Source organism: Camelus dromedarius, chromosome 10 (genome assembly GCF_036321535.1).
Source record: "Camelus dromedarius isolate mCamDro1 chromosome 10, mCamDro1.pat, whole genome shotgun sequence".
In the NCBI taxonomy this organism is placed as follows: Eukaryota; Metazoa; Chordata; class Mammalia; order Artiodactyla; family Camelidae; genus Camelus; species Camelus dromedarius.
In genome coordinates, this window is record NC_087445.1 from 19,264,825 (window position 1) to 19,288,207 (window position 23,383).

The following is a 23,383-nucleotide window of genomic DNA, read 5'->3' on the forward strand; positions in this document are numbered from 1 at the left end:
CCTAAGAGTTCTCATCAGAAGGAAAAAATATTTATTTTCTATTTCTTTGTTATGTATCAATATGAGATAAGGGATATTCAGTAAGCTTACTGTGGTCATCATTTCGTGATTTATGTAAGTCAGATCACTATGCTGTACACCTTAAGCTCATACAGTGCTAAATGTCAATTATATCTCAATAAAATTGGCAGAAAAAACGCAAAAAAAAAAGAAAAGGAAAGGAAAGCCAACAGAGTAAAGGGGAGGGGATGAGAAATGGGGGAGGACACACTTTCTATTTAAATATGGTGGTCAGGGTTGGTCTGTTCTAGAGAAAGTGACATCTGGGAGTTAATTAGTCATATAGACAATCTGGGGAAAGAATGTCACAGGCACAGAAACTAAGCTAATAAAGTGCTTAAGGCCTATCCCAGAAAGAGCAAAGAGATGATTCAGGAACAGAATGAAGGAAGAAGAGAATGGTAAATCAGAGTCAGTGAGAAGGCAGACCATAAAAGGCCTTGTAGGCCACTGGAAGGACTGATGCATTTATCCTGAGTGAAATGGTTAACCACTATAGAAAAGAAAAAAAAAAAAAAACCTGGTAAAATTTTAATAGAATCACCTGAGGTGAGAAGTGGTCAGATTCTAGGTATCTTCAAAGGTAGAGCCAGTGTGGTTGCTAAAGGATTGGATGAGAGTATAGAAGAAAGGGTCAAGGATAACTCCAAGGTTTTTATCTGAGCAACTTTATTCTTTTTTTTAATTTATTTTTATTTTTTATTTTACTGGGAGGCAAGTAATTGGGTTTATTTATTTTTTAATGGAAGTACTGGGGATTGAACCCAGGACCTCATGCATGCTAGGCAGGCACTCTAGCACTGAGCTACACTCTCTCCCAGAGCAACTTTATTCTTAATCGCAATTCCTTTGGGCATTTTACACATTAAACAAAACAATTTACATACTACTTACCATGGCATTTTTTACTAAAACAAAAAGACAGAGTTGTCATCAATTGAGATAGGGAAACAAGTTTTGTGAGGGAAGACCAGGAATTCCACTTTGGACAGTTAAGTTTTAGATGCCTAGTAGATATCTAAGAGGAGATTACAGGTAGAAAGTTGGATACGTAAATCTACAATTGAAGAGACTGATTTTAGTCGGTGATAACAAATAACAGTGTGTATTACTGAAGAATCTGAGAGGTTCTAAAACAAGAAGTCTGATTAACTTTGCTTAACCAAGAATTTACCAAATTATCTGGTCACGGCACCGTTTTTTCTAAAAATTCCTGTTAACAGTCTACACAACCAGCCTTCCCTGGGATACACACAGACAAACACTGCTCTACTGATTCCTGCTATTCCTCTGTCCACTTTACTTCTTGTGTGCCATCTTCCTTCCTAAACGTGCTCCCAAGCCTCTTGACTTGTGCTTCTTTTGTTGAAACTCTCCTGGAGCCTTCATCTAGTCCCTTCTCCAAACACTTCCCTACTCTCTCTCATAAGGCTCTAAAACACCAGAAAATGGAGATGTTAAAAACAAAATGTGTATTTTCTCTCATAAAAAGTGTTCCCATTTCAGTGCATCTTTTCCCAGTTCACCTCTCTCAATATTCTTCACCAATCCAGTCAGTCACAAAGTCAGCTTTCCTCCTTCCAGCAGCTCAGAATCTACCTTTCCTCTCCATTTCTCTACTCATCATCTTAGCTCCTCGTGCCAGGCTCCATTCAGTAACTGCATAGGCTTGTGGTTCTCCATGCTTGAATTCATCCCATACACTCCTGTCAGATTAACTGTCCTAGAATGCTATTTCCAGAGTAACATTTCCACGTAAAGAATTCATAATGGATTCTCAATAGCCTGTCAGAGTAAATGCAAATTCTGATTCTCAACTTTTAAGTCCTCCAACAGCAATCTCACACACTCAGCTTCATTTTCACTGTTGTCTAATTCCAATCTGGCTAAATTCATTTTCAAAATGGTTCCCTGTGCTCAAAAATCTGCTCACTCCTAAAGGATTTTATTTATGCTGTTCTCTCCCAAATAAAATGTCCTCCACTATATGTTCCTACTATTCAAAGATGAAATTACTTCATAGCACATAGTCTTCTCTACATAAGCCTTTCCCAAGTAGCCACATCTTATAGTACTCACGTTGCTTTGTAGTTCTTCAGTGCTTATTACATTTGGTCTGACCCATACTCTCATGTGACTACTTACATTACGATTATTAGTATTTTCTTGTAAAGGGTCGGATAGCAACTACTCAAGTTTGCTGCTGTAGCAGGAAAGCTACATAAACAAATGAGCAGGGCTATGCTCCAATAAAACTTTATTTACAAAAACAAGAGGCAGGTGAGCTATAGTTTCATGACTCCTGGTTTATATAGTAACTATTTCTTTAATTTATAAAGTCTGTTGATAAAAATTGCTACAACTGACATTTAAATTTGTCCCCACAAGTCCAAGCACAGGCAAATATATAAATAATAGAAATTATACATGTTTTATTATTTAAAAGATGGAAAAGTACTCTTCATCAAAGAAAAGCTTTTTCATGCCCCTAAACTCGGAAGGAAATTTCTCATGTTAGGCTTTTTATATGGGATACAGAGTGATATAATAAGCAATATTCCCAATAACATAAACAAAAGGGAATTTTGTGTTACTTCTTTTTAAAACAAACCCTGGACAAAGCCATGGTTATAACATAACATGTAATACAGAAAAAAAAAAAAAAACCCTTAGCTAATGGGGTCCAAGTACAGAGTTTTCTGATGGACTAACCTAACTCAATAGGAAGTCAGCTTTTGCGTATCCAGAGAAGCAGACAGTTATCAACTTATCACAGAATATACTTACCCAAATGTCAACAGTGACAGGACTAAATAGAAGCAACTGTGGGGTTATACTCTCTGATCCAGGCTCTGAATGATGGAATTCCAAACTACTTTGGGGGCCAGAGGAGCAGCTGGGTGGACCAACAGCTTATTACGGCAGTGAAGAAGCTGAATCATCCAGAAAGATGACTTTGTCTTGAGGAGGTAAGTCAGTGGAGTAAAAGAGTACTGTTTTTATCAAAATCGTCTAAGTTTAGATGACACACACCTAAGCTTACAAAAGGAAGCCCTTATTTTGGTACAATACTTTAGAGGATAAATAAGTTTTTTAAATCTATAGTAACTTTACCTTTCCTAACAAATGGCCATTAGCCATTCTTAAAACCACTATCCAAGCTGCAATGTGATTTGATATCATCCTTGATTTGCTATCCTTGGGCAACAAACTGCAAGTGTCTTTCATCTGCTGGAGACATATTTCAAGGTTAATCACAACCACTTGGCCTTTCAAGATATCAAAACATCATATTCTCTTAGGGAATTTCAAAAAAGAGTACATGTGTTTGCTTTAGCATTGGCAGTGTAGCATGTGTCCTACTTTATTTTTAATCTCAACTTCCCTTAGGCATTTTATACATTAAAGAAAACAATTTATATATTACGTCTTACCATGACATTCTTTACTAAAAGGAAACGAGCCACAATATGCTCCATAAACCACATACTATAAAAAAGTGTTTGATTTTAGAAGATTTATCTCCAACCTGTCATTGTGCCTTTTTTGTCTTACTAAGTTTAAATCAGAAAGAGAATTTTTAATGAGACCTAAAGTTTCAACTGAATCAAAGCATTAATTTAGCTTAAGCAATTATCATCTCATCTGCCAAGGGGTTCCAGCCACATAAGAGCACTTTCAAGAAAATAAATTGCACTCCAGAAGTAATAAAGGAGCAGCAGATAGATACAGCACTTTAGGTTTTCAACTTTCTCAACGGTTTCCCTAGGACACAAAAATACGCAACCATATATCACACAAAAGTATTTACTGTCAAACTTCAAATGAGGGTATAATCTGAAAAACAAGAGAAAAATCTATCTACAATTGACCCTTGAACAATGCAAAGGTTAGGGACACCGACTCCTGCACAACTGAAAATCTGCATGTAATGTTATAGCCAGCACTCCACATCCACAGTTCCTAAACCACTGACGCAACCTACCTCGGATCATGTAGTTTTGTAATAACGTAATTACTAAAAAAAAAATCTGTGTATAAGTGGACCCATGCAGTTCAAACCCATGTTGTTCAAAGTTCATCAGTTATATTCACAAGTGCTATGGGAAGCTAGCAGAGGAACTACACAGGGAGTTTGGGGTGGGGGTGGCGGTGGTATCCAGTGGTCACACAGAAGGACTTGACTCAGAGCACTCTTGACCACCAAATTTCTATGTAGGAAGGATTCAGGGCAGCAATGTAGGTGGAAGTCAGGATTACAGAGAGTACATTCTGGAAGATAGTCTTCAAAAGCAATGTCATCATCACCAGACTGATAAAAAGTAAACTTCACTCCCATTAACATGACCCTGTTTCAGAGATACAAAATCTAGGACTTTTTTTCTAACACTTTATCAACTATTCCAATTATCAGTTATGCATTTACTTAGTTTCTTCATCCCACAAATTAAGCTATGAAACCATCAGCCTGAGAGTTCTAAACACATATTATGACAATTTTGGGGGTTTTTTTTAATGGCTTATAGAAAAGCTGATGGGCACCATTAATAAATTTGACCTGATCTTTAAAATGTATCAAGACTGTGGCTCACAAGTATACTTCAGACTCTCCTAGTTGCTTCACTCTGCCCCTCAAAAAACAAAATACTTGCCTATACTTTTCAACCACCCACACTGCTTTGCTGTCCAATATTTATAAATTCCTTGTTCTCCTGCGTGCTTAGCTTCTCACCTACCAGTTCTCAGTCCCTAAGTATTTCGACACAGCCTAAGATCTAGAAGCTGATTCTATTTCATCACCCTTTATTAAATCCCAAAACTTGCTAGAAACTCAAGCTTAACCTCAGCTCTTGCTTCAAAACCTTCAAAATCCAAATGGCTCCTGCACTCTCAAATTAAGAGGACAAGACAATTGGAGTCCTCCTACCAATATGATTCATAAAAGTGGAAATATCATGGGGAAATTGCAATGGAAAGTTTTTAATACTAAAGCGCATATGTCAGAAAATAGTAAATTTTTGCTTTTTTATTGATTTATAGTCAGTTTACAAAGAAAATAGTAATTTTTAATCATTACATTCACTAAGTCTTCATTAAATTAAGCTGAGAGTATGAAATACTTTTATGTTAGCCACTAATTTCAAAATCAAGCTGAGGCAGAGGTCAACCAGCTGGCATGAAGGAAGCACGTGGTCAATCAGAGAAAGCAGAAAAGGCATAGCTGTGGCAGAGACCACTACCCATCCTTCAATACCTATGCTTTACTTCTATAGTAATAAAATTGTAGCCTGACCAGTTTCACTACCTTTCCTAGCCTCAAGTATGGCTAGGTATGACCGAGTGTGTGGTCAACTTCTCCTCAGTGGAGTCTGAGCAGACAGGATGTGCCAGTTCCAAGCTGCAACCTGTTTCCTCCACTCTCTTCCCAACCAAAACCAGGTCTTAGCAACAACTCAGATTCAATCATGTGCATGAAGACACTGCTTCTAGGACACTGTTGAAGACACAAGATGGCAGGAACCCTAAATGATAGCTTGGAGCAGAAGTGCAAGCCTGGCACTCCAACCATTGCATGAGAAAGAAAAAAAACTTCTACCTTGTTCAAACCACTGCATTTTGGGTTCTCCTTGTTGCAGGAGCTAGTACTTCCTTAATAACATAGTGGACCTGAGAGCATCTCCCTTCTGTACTCTTTGTCATTGGAGAAATGATGAAACAATGTCAGAGGGGTTATGCAACTTGACAAAAAGATAATCATCCTAGCAGTCTAGGTGAGAGGGGAGGCTTCCTGACCCCCAACCCAGTGTTTCCCTGGACCATTAGTAACATGAGGCATGACCAGCATGCCCAACTTCCTGCATCATGTCCCAGGAATTTTAAGATCCATAATTCAAGTGCTGAGCAAACTTAGGTGACTATGAGTTCTGATGATCTCACCAGTTACAATTTACTAAAATACATCATATTGCAATCAAATTCCTACCTTTAAATTTTAGTTCTTTCTCAGTCATATCACGTTACTTACTCACAGATTTTGAAATGGGAGTCTAAAATAAGATCAGAGGCAGGAAATTCCAAGTTAGAACTGATTACTGTCCAGGAGAACCAAGCATTAAAGAAACAAAACCACCAACATGAATAATGTCTGATTTGTTACAGTATTTTCTCCAATTATTCTTGGATTATCTTTTTAAAGTATATTTTATGTGCATATATTTATATTCTAAATATATAAGGGACTGTGATGAAAAACAGTGATTCTTAAAATCTAATACTGATTTATCTCTAGAACTTTTACAGTATCCAATCTATCCAATCTAAGTCTTCAAAGAAGTCATCATGTTATTTCCAATGTTACAATTTTTAAATATTTTTGCTCCACCAAAAGAATACTAAAATTTCTCAGTACATTTTTAAATAAATATTTTATCTAGACAGAGAAAAATCCACTTGCATCACTATTCAACTATAGGTTAAATTTAGTAATTTGTTTTAAATAAAAACAGCTAAAACTTCCACTATCCAGAATGAAATAACGGTTAGGAAACTCTGCTATATTGACTTGATGCAACATTATCAATTCACTCAATATCATTACAAAATATATGGTAATGGCAAAAATGCTTATGTTAACATAATCAAATAAAAGCAATGATGATAGCTGTATAAAATTAGTACGTAAGCCTGGAGTTGAAAGAAATTTGAAAATAATTTTATTTGTGATGCAATTCTGAATATCCTTCTTTACCTTCTTTATTCCTGGATTGATGTTCTTTAATAAAATGTGAATTTAAAAAGTGAAAAAAAGAAAAAAGAAAAAAAAAAAGAAAAAGAATCATTAAATAATATTAACCCAAATTAAAACAAATAAATATTTTACCTTGATACAAAATAATATTTATTGTATATTTATAATAAAACTGATGCCCAATCATTTTAAAGATCTTACACATCAATGTCTAATATGAATAGCTAAAAAATCACCATATTCATATTACTTCAAATACCAGTGAACTAAAATTTAGTAAAATACCAAAGAATATATTTTATAGGGTTTTTAAATTGGCATTTCCTTCCCTTAAAAAATGACTCAAATTTGGTGCACTTGTTCTCCAAAATAATTTACTTTTTAGCAAATATTAATACGGCAGAAACTGAAGTATACCAGTCTCCCCCCAGGAAGAAAAGAGGAAATGATAAGTAAAAGAAGAACATTTCAGTGTTGATAACAGATGGGTTCACTGGAGTTCACACCAGTATATGTTTACATATGTTTGAAATTTTCCATAATACAGCTTTTGTTTTAAAAAAAAAAAAAACCCATGCATATGGTTCTCACTAGGGGAGTGGAAAAAACCGACCTGGATACAAATACTGACTCCACCACTAGCCATTAAAATTTAGGTTAATTACTTACTTCCTGGAACCTGTTTCCTCATTGGTTAAATATAGGGACACCTGCCTCACAAGGTGGTATGAATAACAAAATAAAGCGTGCCTGAAAGTCAAGAGGCTCTTGACACAGTAGGTATGTACTCTAAAAATGTGTTTCCTCCCTTTCTTGATACCATGAAGTATAGTCAAGGGAGGTGAATAATGGAAAAGAATTTCAGTTTTAAGGATAAGTAGGGCATCTCTAATCAAAGACTAGGGTGGGATCTTGTTATGTAAGGCACCAGCTAGAGAAATAAGACACCAGCCTCAAGGGTAGGAAATGCATGAGATTTCCATTCAAAATGTAGTTGCCTTCTAATTCACCTGGTGAAAACCCTTCAATAGCTCCCCACTGCACTTTGTAATAAAATCCAAACTTCAAATCATGGCCAAAAGGTTATACATGATTTGGCCTCACAACTCTCCCTCAGTCAGAGAGCTTCAGACACAATGACCTCCAGTTTGTTCTGTGAACCTCCTAAGCTCTTTCCGTGAGCAGGTCTGAAACTCTTAGGCCCTCAGCCTCAGGTGTTCATGCCCTTGTTGTTCAAACAGCTGACTCATCTCACCCTTCACATCTTACCTTGAGCCCCCCTCCCCCTAGCCCCAAGTAGTTTCCCACCCACTACACCCAGTGACCCACCATCGTATCCTTCCTAGCTTTGATTGCAATCTCAACTGATCATCATTTACTTATTTCTGCTGCCTCTCTCCCTCTAGAAACGCAAATTCTTGAGAGCAGAGACTGGTCTCTCTTTTTGACCACTATACCCCAGCATAGAAAAAGTACTTGCTCAGTAAAGATTCATTGAATGAACACCAAGCATGACACGGGATGCAGAACACCATGTTGGATGAAACAGCCCCAATGTGCCATGCACCCCACAAAACACTTTAAGTAACTAATCCCATTGGATCTTTACAATAACGCTGAGGTAGGTATTACTGACTCCATTTCCCATATGAGAAAATAGGAGCTCAGAAAGGAAGTAATTTGCCTGAGGTTATACAGTGGTTTCAGAAGCCAGGATTTATTGAGAATGTTAGCATGTGCCAGGCAGGCACTGTTGAAGCTCTTTACATGTGTTCTCTCACTCAATATTCAAAACAACCCCATGACACGAGTACTATTATTATTCTCATTTTCATATGAAAACCAAGTGAGGCAAAGAGAGGTCAAAATTAACTGCCTAATTATGTAAGAAGCAGAGCATGGATATGAACCATGCAGCCTATGAATGTGAGTCAAAGCTCACATTCTTAACCACTCCTCTATATAGTTGACACAGGGTTTTTGTAAAATTAAGATAATCTATTAAAGCAGTTCATTCAGAACCAGGCACATAACAAACACTTTTTAAAATGTTAGCTATCATTATTCTAGTCTGAATCCAATACCTTGTATTTCCTATTACATCTTGTTTGCGGCATCCCAGAGACTCAAGCAAATTAAAAAAAAAAAAAAAAAAAAAAAAACGGGTTTGAATATACAAAGTTAAATCAAGTACCAAAGCAGCTCATCAGCACACACAAACAGCTCTGTACCTCTGTATCTATTGCAATACTAAAAACATGTAATCAAGTCTGACGTGCAAAAGTTACATATTAAAGGGCCACTCCATGCCAAGCACAAAACACAAAAATTATCAATCTAAATTTAAGCCTAATCCTGTGACACCATCACAAGCAATACATCTCCCACATTTGTGTATGTTCTTTGATTTTCTACTTTTATTTCATCATTGACCGTTCACTTTAAGTCCAATGAGTATCTAATAACGGATAAATATTGGAAACTTTCATCATGGCAACCGATATCTATCTTTAGTAAGACCATACTTCTTGCCATTGATATCAACACTTCCACATTTACATTTTCCATTTTTTTAAAATCAGTAAATATTCATCGAAATAGACAAAAGCAATTATTTGCCCAAGTGACTGCTCAAACACTACCACACAGACACAGATGGCTAACCCGCTGCAAATGAACGCTTGGCTGGCAGGTAGCCCCACCAAGTGACAGTTCAAAACACAGCTCAATGAGACAGGAAAATTTCTCCGTGGACGAGCTCACTTGTAAAGACATACAGGAGTTGAAATAAGAGTGGAATGTTCTGGAAGAAAGGTCTAGAACCAGGAAGATCAAGAGGAGGCCACTGCAGGTTCTCAGTTCCTGCAGCTCAGAAAACAGAAGCTTGAACTACAACTTGACATCACATTCCATGCAAGGAGATTAAGAGGATATGGTATACATGGGCCATATTGCAGAGCGAGGCTTGGATAATTTCTTATGTATCTTCCAGCTCTGAGAGGACTGCCATAAATCAAAACGTAGACCTTCTCCTCTCACTCTGAAGGGGCTAGCTTCCACCTCTGTGGCAGCTGTACCTGCTCAGACACCAGTGAAAAAGTATCTCAAGCAGGAAGGATTCCTCACTTACCAAGCCAGCTGCATTATTCTCTTGGACTTGTGAGTTACTTGAGGGAAACAGCTGAGCTTTGTTCACTTCCTGCCAGGCCTGGCATGTAATAAGCAGTTAATAAATGTTTTTTGAGTTACTGTGTTTAGGACAGTACCTAATACACAACAGACTTTACAAAAAGTTATAATGAGAATTCTACCGTTTGTTGTGTTTTCAGATCAACTTTCCAAAACAGAAAGAAAGAGACAAGAATCATATCCAAATCTTTCTCACTAATTAAGACTCATGAAACAAAGACCAAAGTAAATTAATAAGAACCAGAAGTGAAAAAATAAATTTGAAAACAATTTTATTTTTAAATTAATACAGTAACCAAATTCAGTTATCAACACATTTAGGGTTTGAAAATAATTAGTTCTTTTTAGACAGACCGTTTTCTCCCAGCTCATATTTTTTTTAACTGAGCAAATACTTTTGTATACATAGTTTAAAGATGAACTTCAGCCAAGTCCAAATCCCAAATCAGCGGAATCCAAATTAGTGAGATTTCATTACACAGTTATTCATTTTGGTACATTTTCTTTAAAAAAAATAAAAGGTCAAAGAACACATGTAAAAGCTCACAAGACTGGTTCTTTACTGTTTCCAGCTGAATCTAATTGAGATGGAAAATGGGTCTTTGTTACTTGAATACATCATAAGTTTTACATGAATGCTTCAGTTGACAGCTATTATTTATCATAGCTATGCTCTTAATCTGCTATATATTACAACCCTTTAAAAACCCACAGCATCACCTCTGTGTTATTTCCCACTGGGGTAAAAGGCATTTTAAACATATAATTACCTAAAGAAGTAACATATACTAATTTTCCATTATACAGCTAGTATTATTCATGGCTGTTTTTATTTGTAGGGTGCTTAATAATCAGGTATTAGTTAACCTTCACAACCATCCTGGGCAGAAGATCATTAGTAAATCCTTTCACATTAGTATAGAGACACCAAGCAGCATATTAAAGAAATAGAAAAGATCTTGCAATGAACTGCTGATACCCAGTTGGCAGAGTACAATGTGCAGAATGTTTTTCAGATAAAGTTAAGAATTATATGAAGAAGAAGGAGAAGGAGGAGAGAAAGGAGAAGGGAAAGAGGAGGAGGAAGGGGAGGGGGTGGGGAGGAGGAGGAACATCTAGCTCCTCGTGAGAATTATTTTTAATTTCACAAGTTTTAAGAACAATACATACAATTTTCACATGTTCGGGTTCAACGGAACTTTTCAACACTGTGTTGGAAGTAAACGACTGGAACAGTGGTGAGCCAACAAGTCACAATGAAGCCGATGTTCAAAGAGCTTCATTTCAACCTCAAAGACTACCTCTGCCTCTCAGTCCAAAATCAAACCCTATTTCTGAAATTGCTCCCAACCTGGCTTACCTCCAAACTGATATAAAGGTCCTCAAAGCCCAGATCAGCTCCGGAGCAAAGCCACAGAAAGAAGGCAGAATCAGCATATTCCCCAGGACCACAAGCGTCTCACCTCCCATTTTGAATGTATAAGAATACAAAAGACTTAAAAGCAAGCATCTTTTGTGTAAAGTTATTCACTGATTGATCTAAAAGGTAAGCTAAATTGGTAAAATATTGTTTAGTAACGTAAAACATTTACAAAGAGTTTTAATAATGGAAAGAAATTCTTATACACAATCATAAACACAACCAAGTTTAAACTATAGAAAGACACAGTTAGACATATATATAGAAAGGGGAAAAAAGTGAATATGCAAAAATGTTAGGTTCATTTCTGGTTAATAAGTTGATGACTGATTACATACAATTACACTCACTCCTTATATTTGCTACATTTAATTTTTCCCTATAATGGGCACATGTTTATTTTTTTACATTAAATAGAAATTATTAATTCTCTTCAAATAAAAATTTAAGATCAATTTTTAGTCTCAATAAAAAAATTAGTGATCTTATTTATTCTCTTGAAACCATCGTCTTTTATCATTGTCTAAAAAGCAGTTTCACCACAGCACACACCAAGATAAAAAAGTCTCACTTGATCCAATTACACTGCTTATTAAGAGCTATTTAATGAGAAAGTCACACCTTTGAGTTATTAGATGCTATAATGGTCCTGCAGAGTTCCAAACAACTAAGCTAACAGAATTACCTTTGATTCTAAGTTGTTTGCCAAGAGATTAATCTATCCGTCCCTGAAAAAAAATTAAGTGTTCCTCTAGTGTCTTCCTCCAATCTCATTTTAACTAAGTCTGTTGGCCTCAGTCAACAGAGGGTTTTTTTTTTTTTAACAGATTTACTGAAGTATAATTGATATACAAAGAAATGCATATATTTAATGGGTGCAATTTGATGAATTTGGACATGTGCAAACACCCATGATACCATCACCACAACCAAGGACACCTTCCAAAGTTCGCTTGTGTCCTTTTTTGGTTTTGTTTTTTTGGAGTGCACAGTACCATACTGTTAACAATAGGCACCATGCTGTACAGCAGATCTTTAGAATTTATCCATCTAGCATAACTGAAACTTTATAAAGGATAGTTATTTTTAATTCCTCAAATTACAGTACAAAGAGTTTAATTTTTCTTTTAATTTTCAAATGCATATATGACATAATACCTAAAAAAAAGTTGTGATCAATAGATAAATTTTAGGGAGGTCTTTATAGGTCTTTTTCTCATCTGTCAAAGAACAAAGAAAGGTCTTTCTGATACAGTGACATCTGGATAAAGACCTGGAGGAAATAATGAGTATTCTAGGCAGAAGGAACACTAAGGGCAATAACTTTTAGGTATGAGCTTGTGTGGCAAGTTTAGGGGAGACCAAGGACACCGGTGTGGTTTGTGCAAGTGAGTAAGCTGAGCAGTGAGAAAGGACAGAGTAAAGCGGGGAGCCAGATGACATAAGCCTCTGTAGACACTGTGGGCTCTGAATGGTCCTGAGTGGGACAGGCAGACCTAGAGGATTTGGGAGAAGGGGCTGGCATACTTGACTGTCATTTTAAAAAGGTCATTCTGGCTTCTCTAGAGATAGACCCTAAGAGGGCAAGGATGGAAAAAGGGAGAAGTTACAGAGTTATGGCAATAATCCAGGAAAGAAACCATGTTGCCTTGGACAAGAAGAGCAGTGGAGATAGTGAGAAGAGGTCAGACTTCACATATCTTTTGACAGAATTTGCACATGGATTGGATGTGGGATGTAAGAAGACTGAAGGATTACTCCAAGGTTTCTGGTTCAGTCAGCTGGAAGAAAGATGCAGTCATACACTGAGATGCAGGAGACCAAAGGAGTCTTTCATTTGTTTCTAAAACAATGCAGCAATGTGCAAGTCTCCTAAGTCCATGGGGTGTAATTTACTTTTGTCTATGTCAGCAAGGAAAGGCTACCCGACAAAAGAGTGCCAAGTGCAGAGAGCACAAGTTTCATCTTCTCAATTTTATTCGAAGCCAATCTTTATTATAACACAACAAATGGCAAAAGTTGTATGCTTAGCTCTAGCCTGGATTTACATTCAATTCAAACCCAACACCAATGCTGCCGTCAGCACATGTCCCACTTTCCAAACCTCATGAGGCCTCAGTGGCCTGCTAAACCCTAACTGTCCAACATAGCTTAAAATCTCACAAAGTAAAAAGAGATAGAAAGGAGGGAGGGGAGCCAGGTAAATTACTAGGTAGGTGGGTAGATAATCCTTACCTCCCCAACCCCCCAGCCTTCACTGTCCATTCCACTTCACATCTCCCTCCAAGCTTTATGTTAAATGTTTAGTACATTCTGAAGGCATTGTGAATGAGAGCAAATTTTGGATTCAGGGAGCGGGGAGGGGGAAAACTGGTTGTGCAGTGAGACTATAAACAGAAATGTGAAGAAAATTAAAATGTATTCATTTCTTTAAAAAAAAACTTTAAAGACATGAAGTCACTGTGTTAATATCTAATTGATTTGTGAATGAGTCATCAATTGTTGCTAAAACAACAAGGTTAAAGGATGTTGGGAACTCCAAATTAGAAGGATCAGAATGATCCTACCTGAATCCACTAATTCATCTTAGCATCACTAAAAGTGAGAAAACCAGACATTGTGTCCTTATGATGTGATGGAATAAGAAGACATACAGAAAACACTCTTAAGAATATTCTTGCCTGAAAAAATTCAAACCACGTACACAAAGCTCTATTTAGTACTAATCTATAGGAAACGAAAGCCATAAATGAACAAGGCAAACAAAAATACTGGCAGAGCAGTAAGTTCAGAATTCGGGACACTTTATACAACTAGTGACCCTTTTTCTCCAACAAATCAATGGCATGGGAAAACGAAGGAGTAGAGGAACTACTATAGTATGAGGGACTTAAGAGATGTAATAACCAAATACAATTTGGGAACATTAATTGGATTCTGATTATAATAAATCAACTATAATAAGACACTCTTAGCACAACTGAGAAATTCTGAAATATGACTGAGTGTCAGATAATAATAAGGAATCTGTTAATTTTGTTAGGTGTGATAATGACATAGTAACTATATTCAAAATAAAGTCCTTATTAATTAAAGATAACTACTTTTTAAAGAAAAAGTCAGAGGAACAAAATGTTAGAAGAGAGAAAAAAACAAGATCAACAAAATGTTGATTTTAAGTTCATTTACTAATAGTCCCTATTTATGTGTGTATCTGAGATTTTTCACAATAGGATGTTTTTAAAAGCAAAGAATACATCCGTGCCTTTATAGGGGATTACATTGCTAGAGAAGGGAAGACAAGAATAAGCCAAAGAGTAAATGGTACAGCATTGTATAAGCACTACGTACAAAGTAAACCAGGGAAGGGGAATAGATAGTATCAGAAAGGGTTCCAATTTTAAAGAGGATGGTCCAAGAAAGGCTCACAGAGGTGACACATAAGCTAGGACTTAAAGGAGGTGAAGAAGGAATCCATCGTCTCAGAGGAGAGGATTCTAGGCACAAAGAAATACATGGCAAAAGCCATGGTGAGAGCAAGCCTGGGATGTTTGAGGAACAGCATGGAGGTTAATGGGGCAGATTTAGTGAGGGAGGGGGAGAGCAGCCGGAAATGAAGCTGGAGAGGCAACAAAAGGGTCGGACGGTGGCAAGCCTCACAGGCCACAGCAAAGACTTGGCCTTTTACTTTGGGTGGCAATGGGAAGCCGTCAGAGGGTTCTGGAAGAGGGAAGAAATCTTACATTTTCAAAATAATCACTTTGGCTACTCTGCTGACAATATGGTAGAGGACAAAGAGAATTATAGAAAAGACCAGTTAGAAGGCAATGGTAGATGCAAAAAATGGCCCCAGGCTCTTCCCAATTCCTGGATACACATTTCTTTACAAAGTGGCTTTGCTGCTCCTCTCATGAGTAGTCTGTTTCTCCACCCCCTTGGATTTGGGCTATCATTGTCACTGCTTTGATCAACAGCGGGGAAGTGAAGTTGCGGGAATTCTTAGCGTAGGTCTCAAAAGGCATGCAGCTTCCTCTTGCTCTCCTGTCTCTACTAGACCACCACGTTAAGAAGCATGGGACAGCTTACTGGACCACGTGGAGCACAGAAAGCCATCCCAGCTGAAGTCTCCAAACCTACCAGTCCCCTTTTGCTACACGACTGAGCCCAGGCAAGACCAGCATGAGAACTGTCCCCTACCCCAATCTCTCCCAGCCCAATCCAAACTGCCAATCCCAGAATCATAAACTAATAAATGACTGTGTTTTAAGCCACTAAATTCTGGGGGTGGGTGGTAATAGGTAACTGATTAGAGGCTGTTATAACATCAAGAACATAGACAATGGAGGCTTAGGCTAGGGTGAGAGCAGTGGGTAGTGAGAAGTATTCAGATTCTAGATAGATTTTGAAGGTACAGCCAACAGACTTTCTTACTAGTTTATGTGTGAATTGTGAAAGATAAAGAGAGGATTCAAGGATGACACCCAAGTGTTTGGCCTGAGTCACGGAAAAGATAAATTTCCATTAACTGAGATAGGGAAGATCATAGGTGAAGCAGGGATAGGGAAAAAAAAAATCAGGAATTGAATTTGAGATTTCTGTTAGTCACCCAAATAGAAATAAGTAGGCATCTGGATATACAGAGTCTGGAGTTCAAAGGAAAAGGTCTAGGCAAAAAAATATATATATAAATTTGGGGGCCAATATGGTATTATTAGTATTTAAAGCTAGTATTTTAAAACTGAATTATACAATTTAGGGACTATGAGGACTGAGCCAAGGAGCATGCCAATGTTAAGAGGTCAGAAAGATAAGAAAGAACTAGGAAAGGAGTTGAAGAGGAGCAGTTGGGTGGGAGGAAAACTAGGAATTGTAGCATCTTTGATAATGAGGGAAGAAAGTGTTTCAAGAAGCTGAGAGTGATCAACTGTTTCCAAAAATGCTGATAAGAAATGGTAACTTTGTGAGAGGATAGACGTGGTGGCTAATCGTATGACAGAAATCATATTGCATTTTCTCAAAGTATTAAATCAATATGTTGCACCTTAAACTTACACACTGTTATGCATCAATCATAGCTCAGTAAAGTTGGGGGGGGGTAACAATAGGTACAGTAACAGATGAGGATTAAAAACAGAACTCTGGAATTTTCAAAATGAAAGTCACTAGTGACTTTGAGGGAAGCAATTTTTTTTTCTTTTGAATAAGAAGGGAGAAAGCCTAATGAAAGGGAGTTTAAGAAAGGGGGGAAAGTAATTGGCCATGTAAGTATAAGCTTTGCCATAAAGGGGAAATTATGTGGCGGCATAAGGAGGAAATGGGGCAAAGAAAGACTAATTATTTTAAGATAGGAGAAGTAATGACATGTTTATATGCTGAAGGGAATAACCCAGTAATGAGAGAAACTGTGATCTTGCAGGAGAGAGATATGTGGGAGCCAAATCTCGGAGGAGGTGAAAGGAATGGGATCTTACGCGTGAGTGAGGAATTACACTTAGAAACACAGAGATTATTCCACCAGACTATAAAATAGCTCCTAAAATAACAGGAGGGAAATCAGAGGTAAATGCAGGTGCGCCCACCTCCCACACCCATGGCAACTGTCATTAGCATCAAGGCATTTTTCACACCTCCAAGACCACAGAATCAACCTTAAAATGTTCAGCATAACCTTCCAGGCATCCTAGTAGAGGAGAGTTGTCACAGGTGATGAAAAGTGTAGATGGCTCTGACAAGGCGGGGGTGGGGGGGGTCGGGGCGCTGACTCTCCGTGCAGTGGAAAACTCGCACGTGACTTTACAGTCATCCCTACCTACCCACGGTTCCTTGTCCATGCACCCAACCAACCATGGATCATGCAGTACTGTAGCACACACTTACTGAAAAAAAAAAAAAAAATACAAGTGTAAGGGGACCCGCTCAGTTCACACCCATGTTGTCCAAGGGTCAACTGTATTTGCCAAAATATTTTGGAAGCCCAAAGGTCAAAAAAGGGGTGCAAAAAGCGTCTCCTTTCTCTGACAAGTAACAAATACTCACTGGAGACATATGTTATTTGTAAAACTGGAACTAGTACTATACCTGCTGTCCTACTGCAGAAATTAGAATGATTTGATGGGTAAAGTTGGTAACAGGGAGCTTCATCAAAACTTAAATCCCAACTACTATTTGTAACTTCAAAGCCAGCCATATGCTTCCAAAAAAAAACTCTGTCACCCTTGCAGAGTCTAACTCCTTTCTAAGCTGCCTTCCTCTTCACTAGACACTAAATAGCCTCAACCTTTTGGACTCTGACACCGTGGTCAGCGAGCTTTCTTATTAGATGCTTCCCCTACCTCCTCGGCCTATGGAAACTGGACTTTTCTTCTTAGCTGGCCACTTCTGTGAAGCTTCATCTTCCTAAGCTTCAAGGCCTAGAGGAATATTTCCATACCATTTACCCCCAGACCTTTGAGGACATGCATCCAAGTATCTTCATTTCTCTTATATGTTGGTCACCAACACAGGCAATCTAAAACCTCAGAAAGCATACAAGATAGGCTATACCTCACAGCCTCTCTCTCCATGCTGGGTACACAACCCTCTCACGTCAGTGTCTAGGTGGATGATTCATCCCACACACCACATCATTGTTCTTGAACACCTTCCTATCACCTCCATTCCAGCCATCTACATCCATGGCCAAACCCTACACTCCGTCAGCACCCTAACATCTAAAACTGCAATATTCCACGTTGACTCCAGAGTACTTCTATCCTATCAGCTATCTCCCTTGTACCCACCTACCCTTGTATACCCAGGCTTCTAATTCCTTGAACCAATTATTTTCTCTCAATCTTTCAGCCTTCTCCTGGCCTGGTCCCCACCTCTATCCAGTCTAAACCTCACCTTCCATCACTTCGACCACCATCTTGTCAACACTTAGAAGTCTCCTGCATTCCTACCATTTGGTACGAAACAAAGTCTAAATACTGAATCTTTCCAATGACTCATAGTCTCTAGTTCTACTGAATTTTGTTACAGAAAGTCATACAATTATATGAACTAGTATTATTACAATGAATGCTCCTTGCCTGACTGGTAAACCTTCCCCAAATCTCCAGTCAGCTCTCACTTCCATTCACGATGGCATCTGACAGCTGACCATTCTCTCCTTCTCAAATTCTCCCCCTCCTTGCCTTCTAGAGCCCCACTGTCATTAGGCTGTTCCTTCTCAGTCTTTTTCATTGGATCATCTTCCTTCTATGGCAGTGCTTCCCTGAGTTTCTCTTCTGATTTAAATTTTCTTATTCCACAGACACTCTCTCTCAGGTATCACATCCATTCTTAATACTGTTTTAACTATCACTTATATGCTGATAACATTTTAATCTCTAGATAGCCTAGACTCCCATTCCTTATCCCCAGACCAATGCAGCCAACTGCCCACTGAACAGCACCAACTGTATGACCTAAAGGCATGATCAAGAAACCAGCTTTATTCTCCTATACACCTGATAATCCTCATGCGATTCTCATCATAGAAAGTCACAAACCTAGGAGGCATCCTTGACTCCACCTTTTCCTCATCCCAGATATCAAACTAGGCACCAACTTCATCCTCTCAGTGTATTTTGAATCCATCCTATTCTCTCGAGCCCCACTGCATACTTTGGAGTTCTATCTCACCTGCACAACTAGCCTTGCTCCACTACAATTCATTCCACACATTGCCACATATAACTAATCTTAACTTTCCTCCACTTAAAATCGCTTCCCCCTTGGACCACCACAGCCTCAAAGATGATATTCTAAATCTTTCACGTGGTAGGGAAGAGGGTCTTCTATTATTTGGCCTTTGTTTATTTATTAAACCTCATCTCTCTTTTCTATCCTTAATACATTAAGAGTCTATGTTTTGTCCCGAACCTGTCCATTTGGCCTTACTTCCTTCTTGTGCCTCCAAAGCCTTGTCCAGTATCCTCACAAACTAATTCTTACTTGCTTTCAAAATTCAGTTCAGATGAAAATTCTTCCAGAAAGCCTTCTCTGAATCTTCTAAAATCTCACACTAACATAGTTTTCCTCTGTCCTTCACAGTACTTGATGCATACATCTAATTGTAATATTTATCCCATCATATTTTGGCCTCATCTATGGCTTCCAAGCAATACTATAAATTCCTTAAAGAAAAGTTAGGGCCTTGGGACCACAGTAGATGTTCTACCTTTGCTGAATGAAAAATTAAATAATGAATACAGTATCTGCAACATTTAGGACTCTTTAAAAAATTCCACTTACTTAAATGTTTCAACAATTCAAAATAACTTTAATAAGAAGTTTCCTCCACTCCCTCCACGTTTCATCCTAATCACACATGCTAAAAACTTAAGGTTTGATCACATAAACCAACCTGTTCAATGATTGTCAGAGTAACACTGAAAGTAAATTCTAAAAGGAGCAAGGCCAAAGAAAAAGGTTTGTCAAGAGAGGAGAGAAAGGTACACTCTGCCAGCCAGAAAACCTCACAAGAAAACTATAAAGTTCAACATTCACAATTATAACATTTGTTCAACATGCTTATCAGCCAAATTAGCAAGCAGTCACTTATCTGACCAAAAAGAGATCAGAGGATATGTTCTAATACACCAGAAAGAATTGAAATCTTCAGTTTAGAAGCTTGAGGGGAATGCATCATTGTTCTCCAGAGAGTGAAATCATAAGTCTTTAAATAAATAATAACAAACTATCTAAGCAGTTTGCATTCTCAACTTCCTTGGGCCTAAAGAAATGTTTTCCCTTCATAAATAATGGAAAATTATACAGTATTTAATGTCACAGCTTTTAAAATGCATTCAAAATACATAAAACTAAAGCTAACTCAAGCTAACTGAATGAAAGCCAATATAAATTAACAAAATGTAAAAATGATAAACGCAATTTTATTACTTCCAATGCGGACTGGAATAGATGAAAAAATATGAGGCCAGAAGTACTTTGCAGACCCAATATATAAAAACAAAAATATTCAATCTATTGTTTGAAAATAGATGGGATCTTCCACATAGCTTGAAAAATGTGTTTCAAATAATTTAAATGGGAGAAAACTGACATACATCCCTTGTCCTATTAGCTTAGCAAATTCATTTCCTATATGTGGAAATAGTACATACAACCTCTATCCAATTTACCACTAATTGTTAATCACAGATTTATATTATATTTATATAATTGTACCATATTTCATTATATTACTCATCTCTAGGTCTCTAGTACTTTTTAAAAAATATACAATACTTAACAGATTTCACACCTCCTAAAGAAACATCTATTGCCCACTTGATCAAAGTTTAAACTATCACCCTCAGTTTCTCCTCGGAGATAAACGAAGCTCATTGTTATAAACCAAGGAATATTAACATCAAGTTTTGCTAAAGACCCATTAATAATCCTGACACTATTATTTCCTTACATTTCTTCCAAATATAGTTATAATTGTATTTTTCATTGTATTTTTCTCCCCAAATTTTAAACTAGAAGACTCCCCTTAGATTTTATGCCTCAGCTCTTGCATTTTTCCTCAGTCTTCCCATCTTGATCTGCTCCATTTCTAGAACTAAAAAGATCTAACAAACATAAAATTTTGAAAAGTTCTACTTTCTTAAGTTTTCCAAACCCCTAGTAGTGATATAAACAATTTAATTCACCTAATGGTTTGTGAATAATATTCAAAAAGTATCACAAGGCTATGAATATTATGTCTTCAGAAGAACTAGTCTAGAAATTTCACACCTGCAGGAAGGCCAAATGATTTACTTAATAAGTACCATCAATCAATCAACAAACGAAAAACTACTGTTACATCTCTATGGGCATTTTTATTCTCAAATGATTAACTTTTGGTCATCAATTCTCAACTGGAGGCAGCAATCAATTAAAATCCAGTAAATTCTAGGTTTACAAAACAAATGTTAACATAGACATGATATTGAAAGACATTAGCCAGGTGATGACAACTACCTACCATTAACCATTAGCAAATAAGCAAGGCACAGGTTTTGGTTATTACTAATCTACTAAATCAAGTCAAAATGCTTTGAAAATTGCATTCTTATCCAATGTTTTTACATCTTACCTTTAAGTGTAACATTAAAAAGCTCCTGATTATTACACTTCAAATTTTAGATGAGTCATAGTGATTTGGGTGCAGGAATTGGATGTGAATCAAAACTGTAAACATGCACTTTCTTGCTAGTCAAAAAGTGAATATGGACAGATTCAGGAAGAGTAAAACATATCATCTTAAAATATACCCAGGGTTTTTAAAATGGTCACTTCAAATGTTAACATATTTCACTAAACAAGCCATTTGCCCATGCTGTCCTCGAACATCTCAAAAGTACTGAATACTTCTAACTCTATCCCCTCACTTTCCAGATAGGTACCTGAGACCTAGAGTCTTTAGTGATACTTAGCAAAATTATGCCTCAGGCTTAATTTTGTCTGAGGCTTACCACAGATAAAAGTAAGGAAAACTGAATGAAGTCCCAGAAGAGCTCTCATTTATGATACAGGATCATAAGCTTCTGTACCTCACTCTAGAACCTGAAATTGAACCATCAAATCTAGACAATAAAACTAGCAGATAAACAGGAAGAAAAGGCAGGGAATGCCCATTTCAGTTTATGGCATAAGACCCTGACTATCAAGAAACGCATCAAAAAAGTGTGTTGAACAGATGAATGACTGGTTGCATGTTACTTCATAGCATGACTTCATTGATTTTGGAAGCTCAAAATTCAGAAACTAAACTGAGGGATGAGAATGCCATAGCAGAAATCAAAACTCATGGAGATTAGGGGCAACGCAACTGCAAGTCTCTGCAAGTCTCTGCAAAGCTGTTACAGACATTTCACAACATACATTCATACAAGTATGTGATACACAGATTTACAGGGAGAGAGGGAGAGAGGGAGAGAGGGGGAGAGAGAGAGGGGGGGAGAGAGAGAGAGGGAGAGAGAGAGAGAGAGGGGGAGAGAGAGAGAGGGAGAGAGAGAGAGAGAGGGAGAGAGAGAGAGAGAGAGAGAGAGAGAGAGAGAGAGAGACTATTTCTTCAGGTAATTCCTACAAGTGAGGACAGAGCCAGAGAACTGAGGTCTGGAAACAGGCCCTGTTCACCCCAAAAAGCCTTTCCTAGTAAGTGGACAGGATATGAGCGAGTCACTGGGAATTAGGAGAAGACAGTCACCCCAGGACACGGCTGGAATCCCCTGTGCTGCCTTCGACTAGGGAATTGGTCAGGGGAGAGTGGGATGCCTGCAACCTGCTGCAGGAAGGTATGCAAGGATCACGCCGACCTGTTTCCGAGTCAGAATCCCGCTGAGCCCCACCTCAGGCACCAAAGCCGGCCCCACCCAGGCCTCCGGGAGCTCTCTAACGCAGAAGGCCTAGTCCTTCCGGAGTTCAGAACGCATCCAGGACAGGACGAGCGCAAACGGCGAGACCTGTCCCTTTCCTGGACGCCCCACACCGCGACGCGGCCCTGTCACCACATGCGCCACTGCCCCATCTCCCATCAAAGCTCTAGGCCCACAGGGCCTCAGCCCTCCTCCACGCAAGCTGAGTCAGGCCACAGGCGGGTACAATCCGGCGGCCTCTGTGCAGGGGGCAGCGGCCCGCAGCCCGCCGCCTGCCACCCACAAAGCTTACCTCCCTTCTGCCACAAGCTCAGCCCCGCGCCGGCTGCCTGACGTGGCCCGCCCCGCCGTCTCGAACGCCCGGGGGCAGGGACTACAGAGAGACAGCCAATGGACTGCAGACTGCAAGGGCTTGCCCCGCCTCCTCCAACTTCGGCCCGCCCTTCCTCGTTCGCGCGCACGCGCTTCCAAGGCCAAGGCCGCGCACTGCGGCTGGAAGGCTGCGTGGGCGGCTGAGCTCCTCTGCAGCCGACGGGGCAAGAAGGGCCACAGGCGCCAAGTGCTGGTTGTAGG

The 23,383-nt window shown here is 38.4% G+C and overlaps 1 protein-coding gene across 7 annotated transcripts in view; it reads right to left on the reverse strand.

Annotated features, from left to right (window-relative positions):
• Nucleotides 1-23,178, reverse strand: part of FOCAD (focadhesin) — a 234,736-nt gene extending 211,558 nt beyond the window's left edge. For 2 of the 7 annotated variants that reach the window (XM_031449633.2, XM_010988147.3), the window contains exon 1: nucleotides 605-2,693. The gene's annotated coding sequence lies outside the window, so the exon portion shown is untranslated. Of the gene's footprint in view, nucleotides 1-604; nucleotides 2,694-2,847; nucleotides 3,162-6,043; nucleotides 6,064-23,102 lie in introns of those variants that run through there. The other 5 variants (XM_031449630.2, XM_031449632.2, XM_064490168.1 and 2 more) reach the window with 5 other exon arrangements.
• Nucleotides 23,179-23,383: the final 205 nt, after the last annotated feature.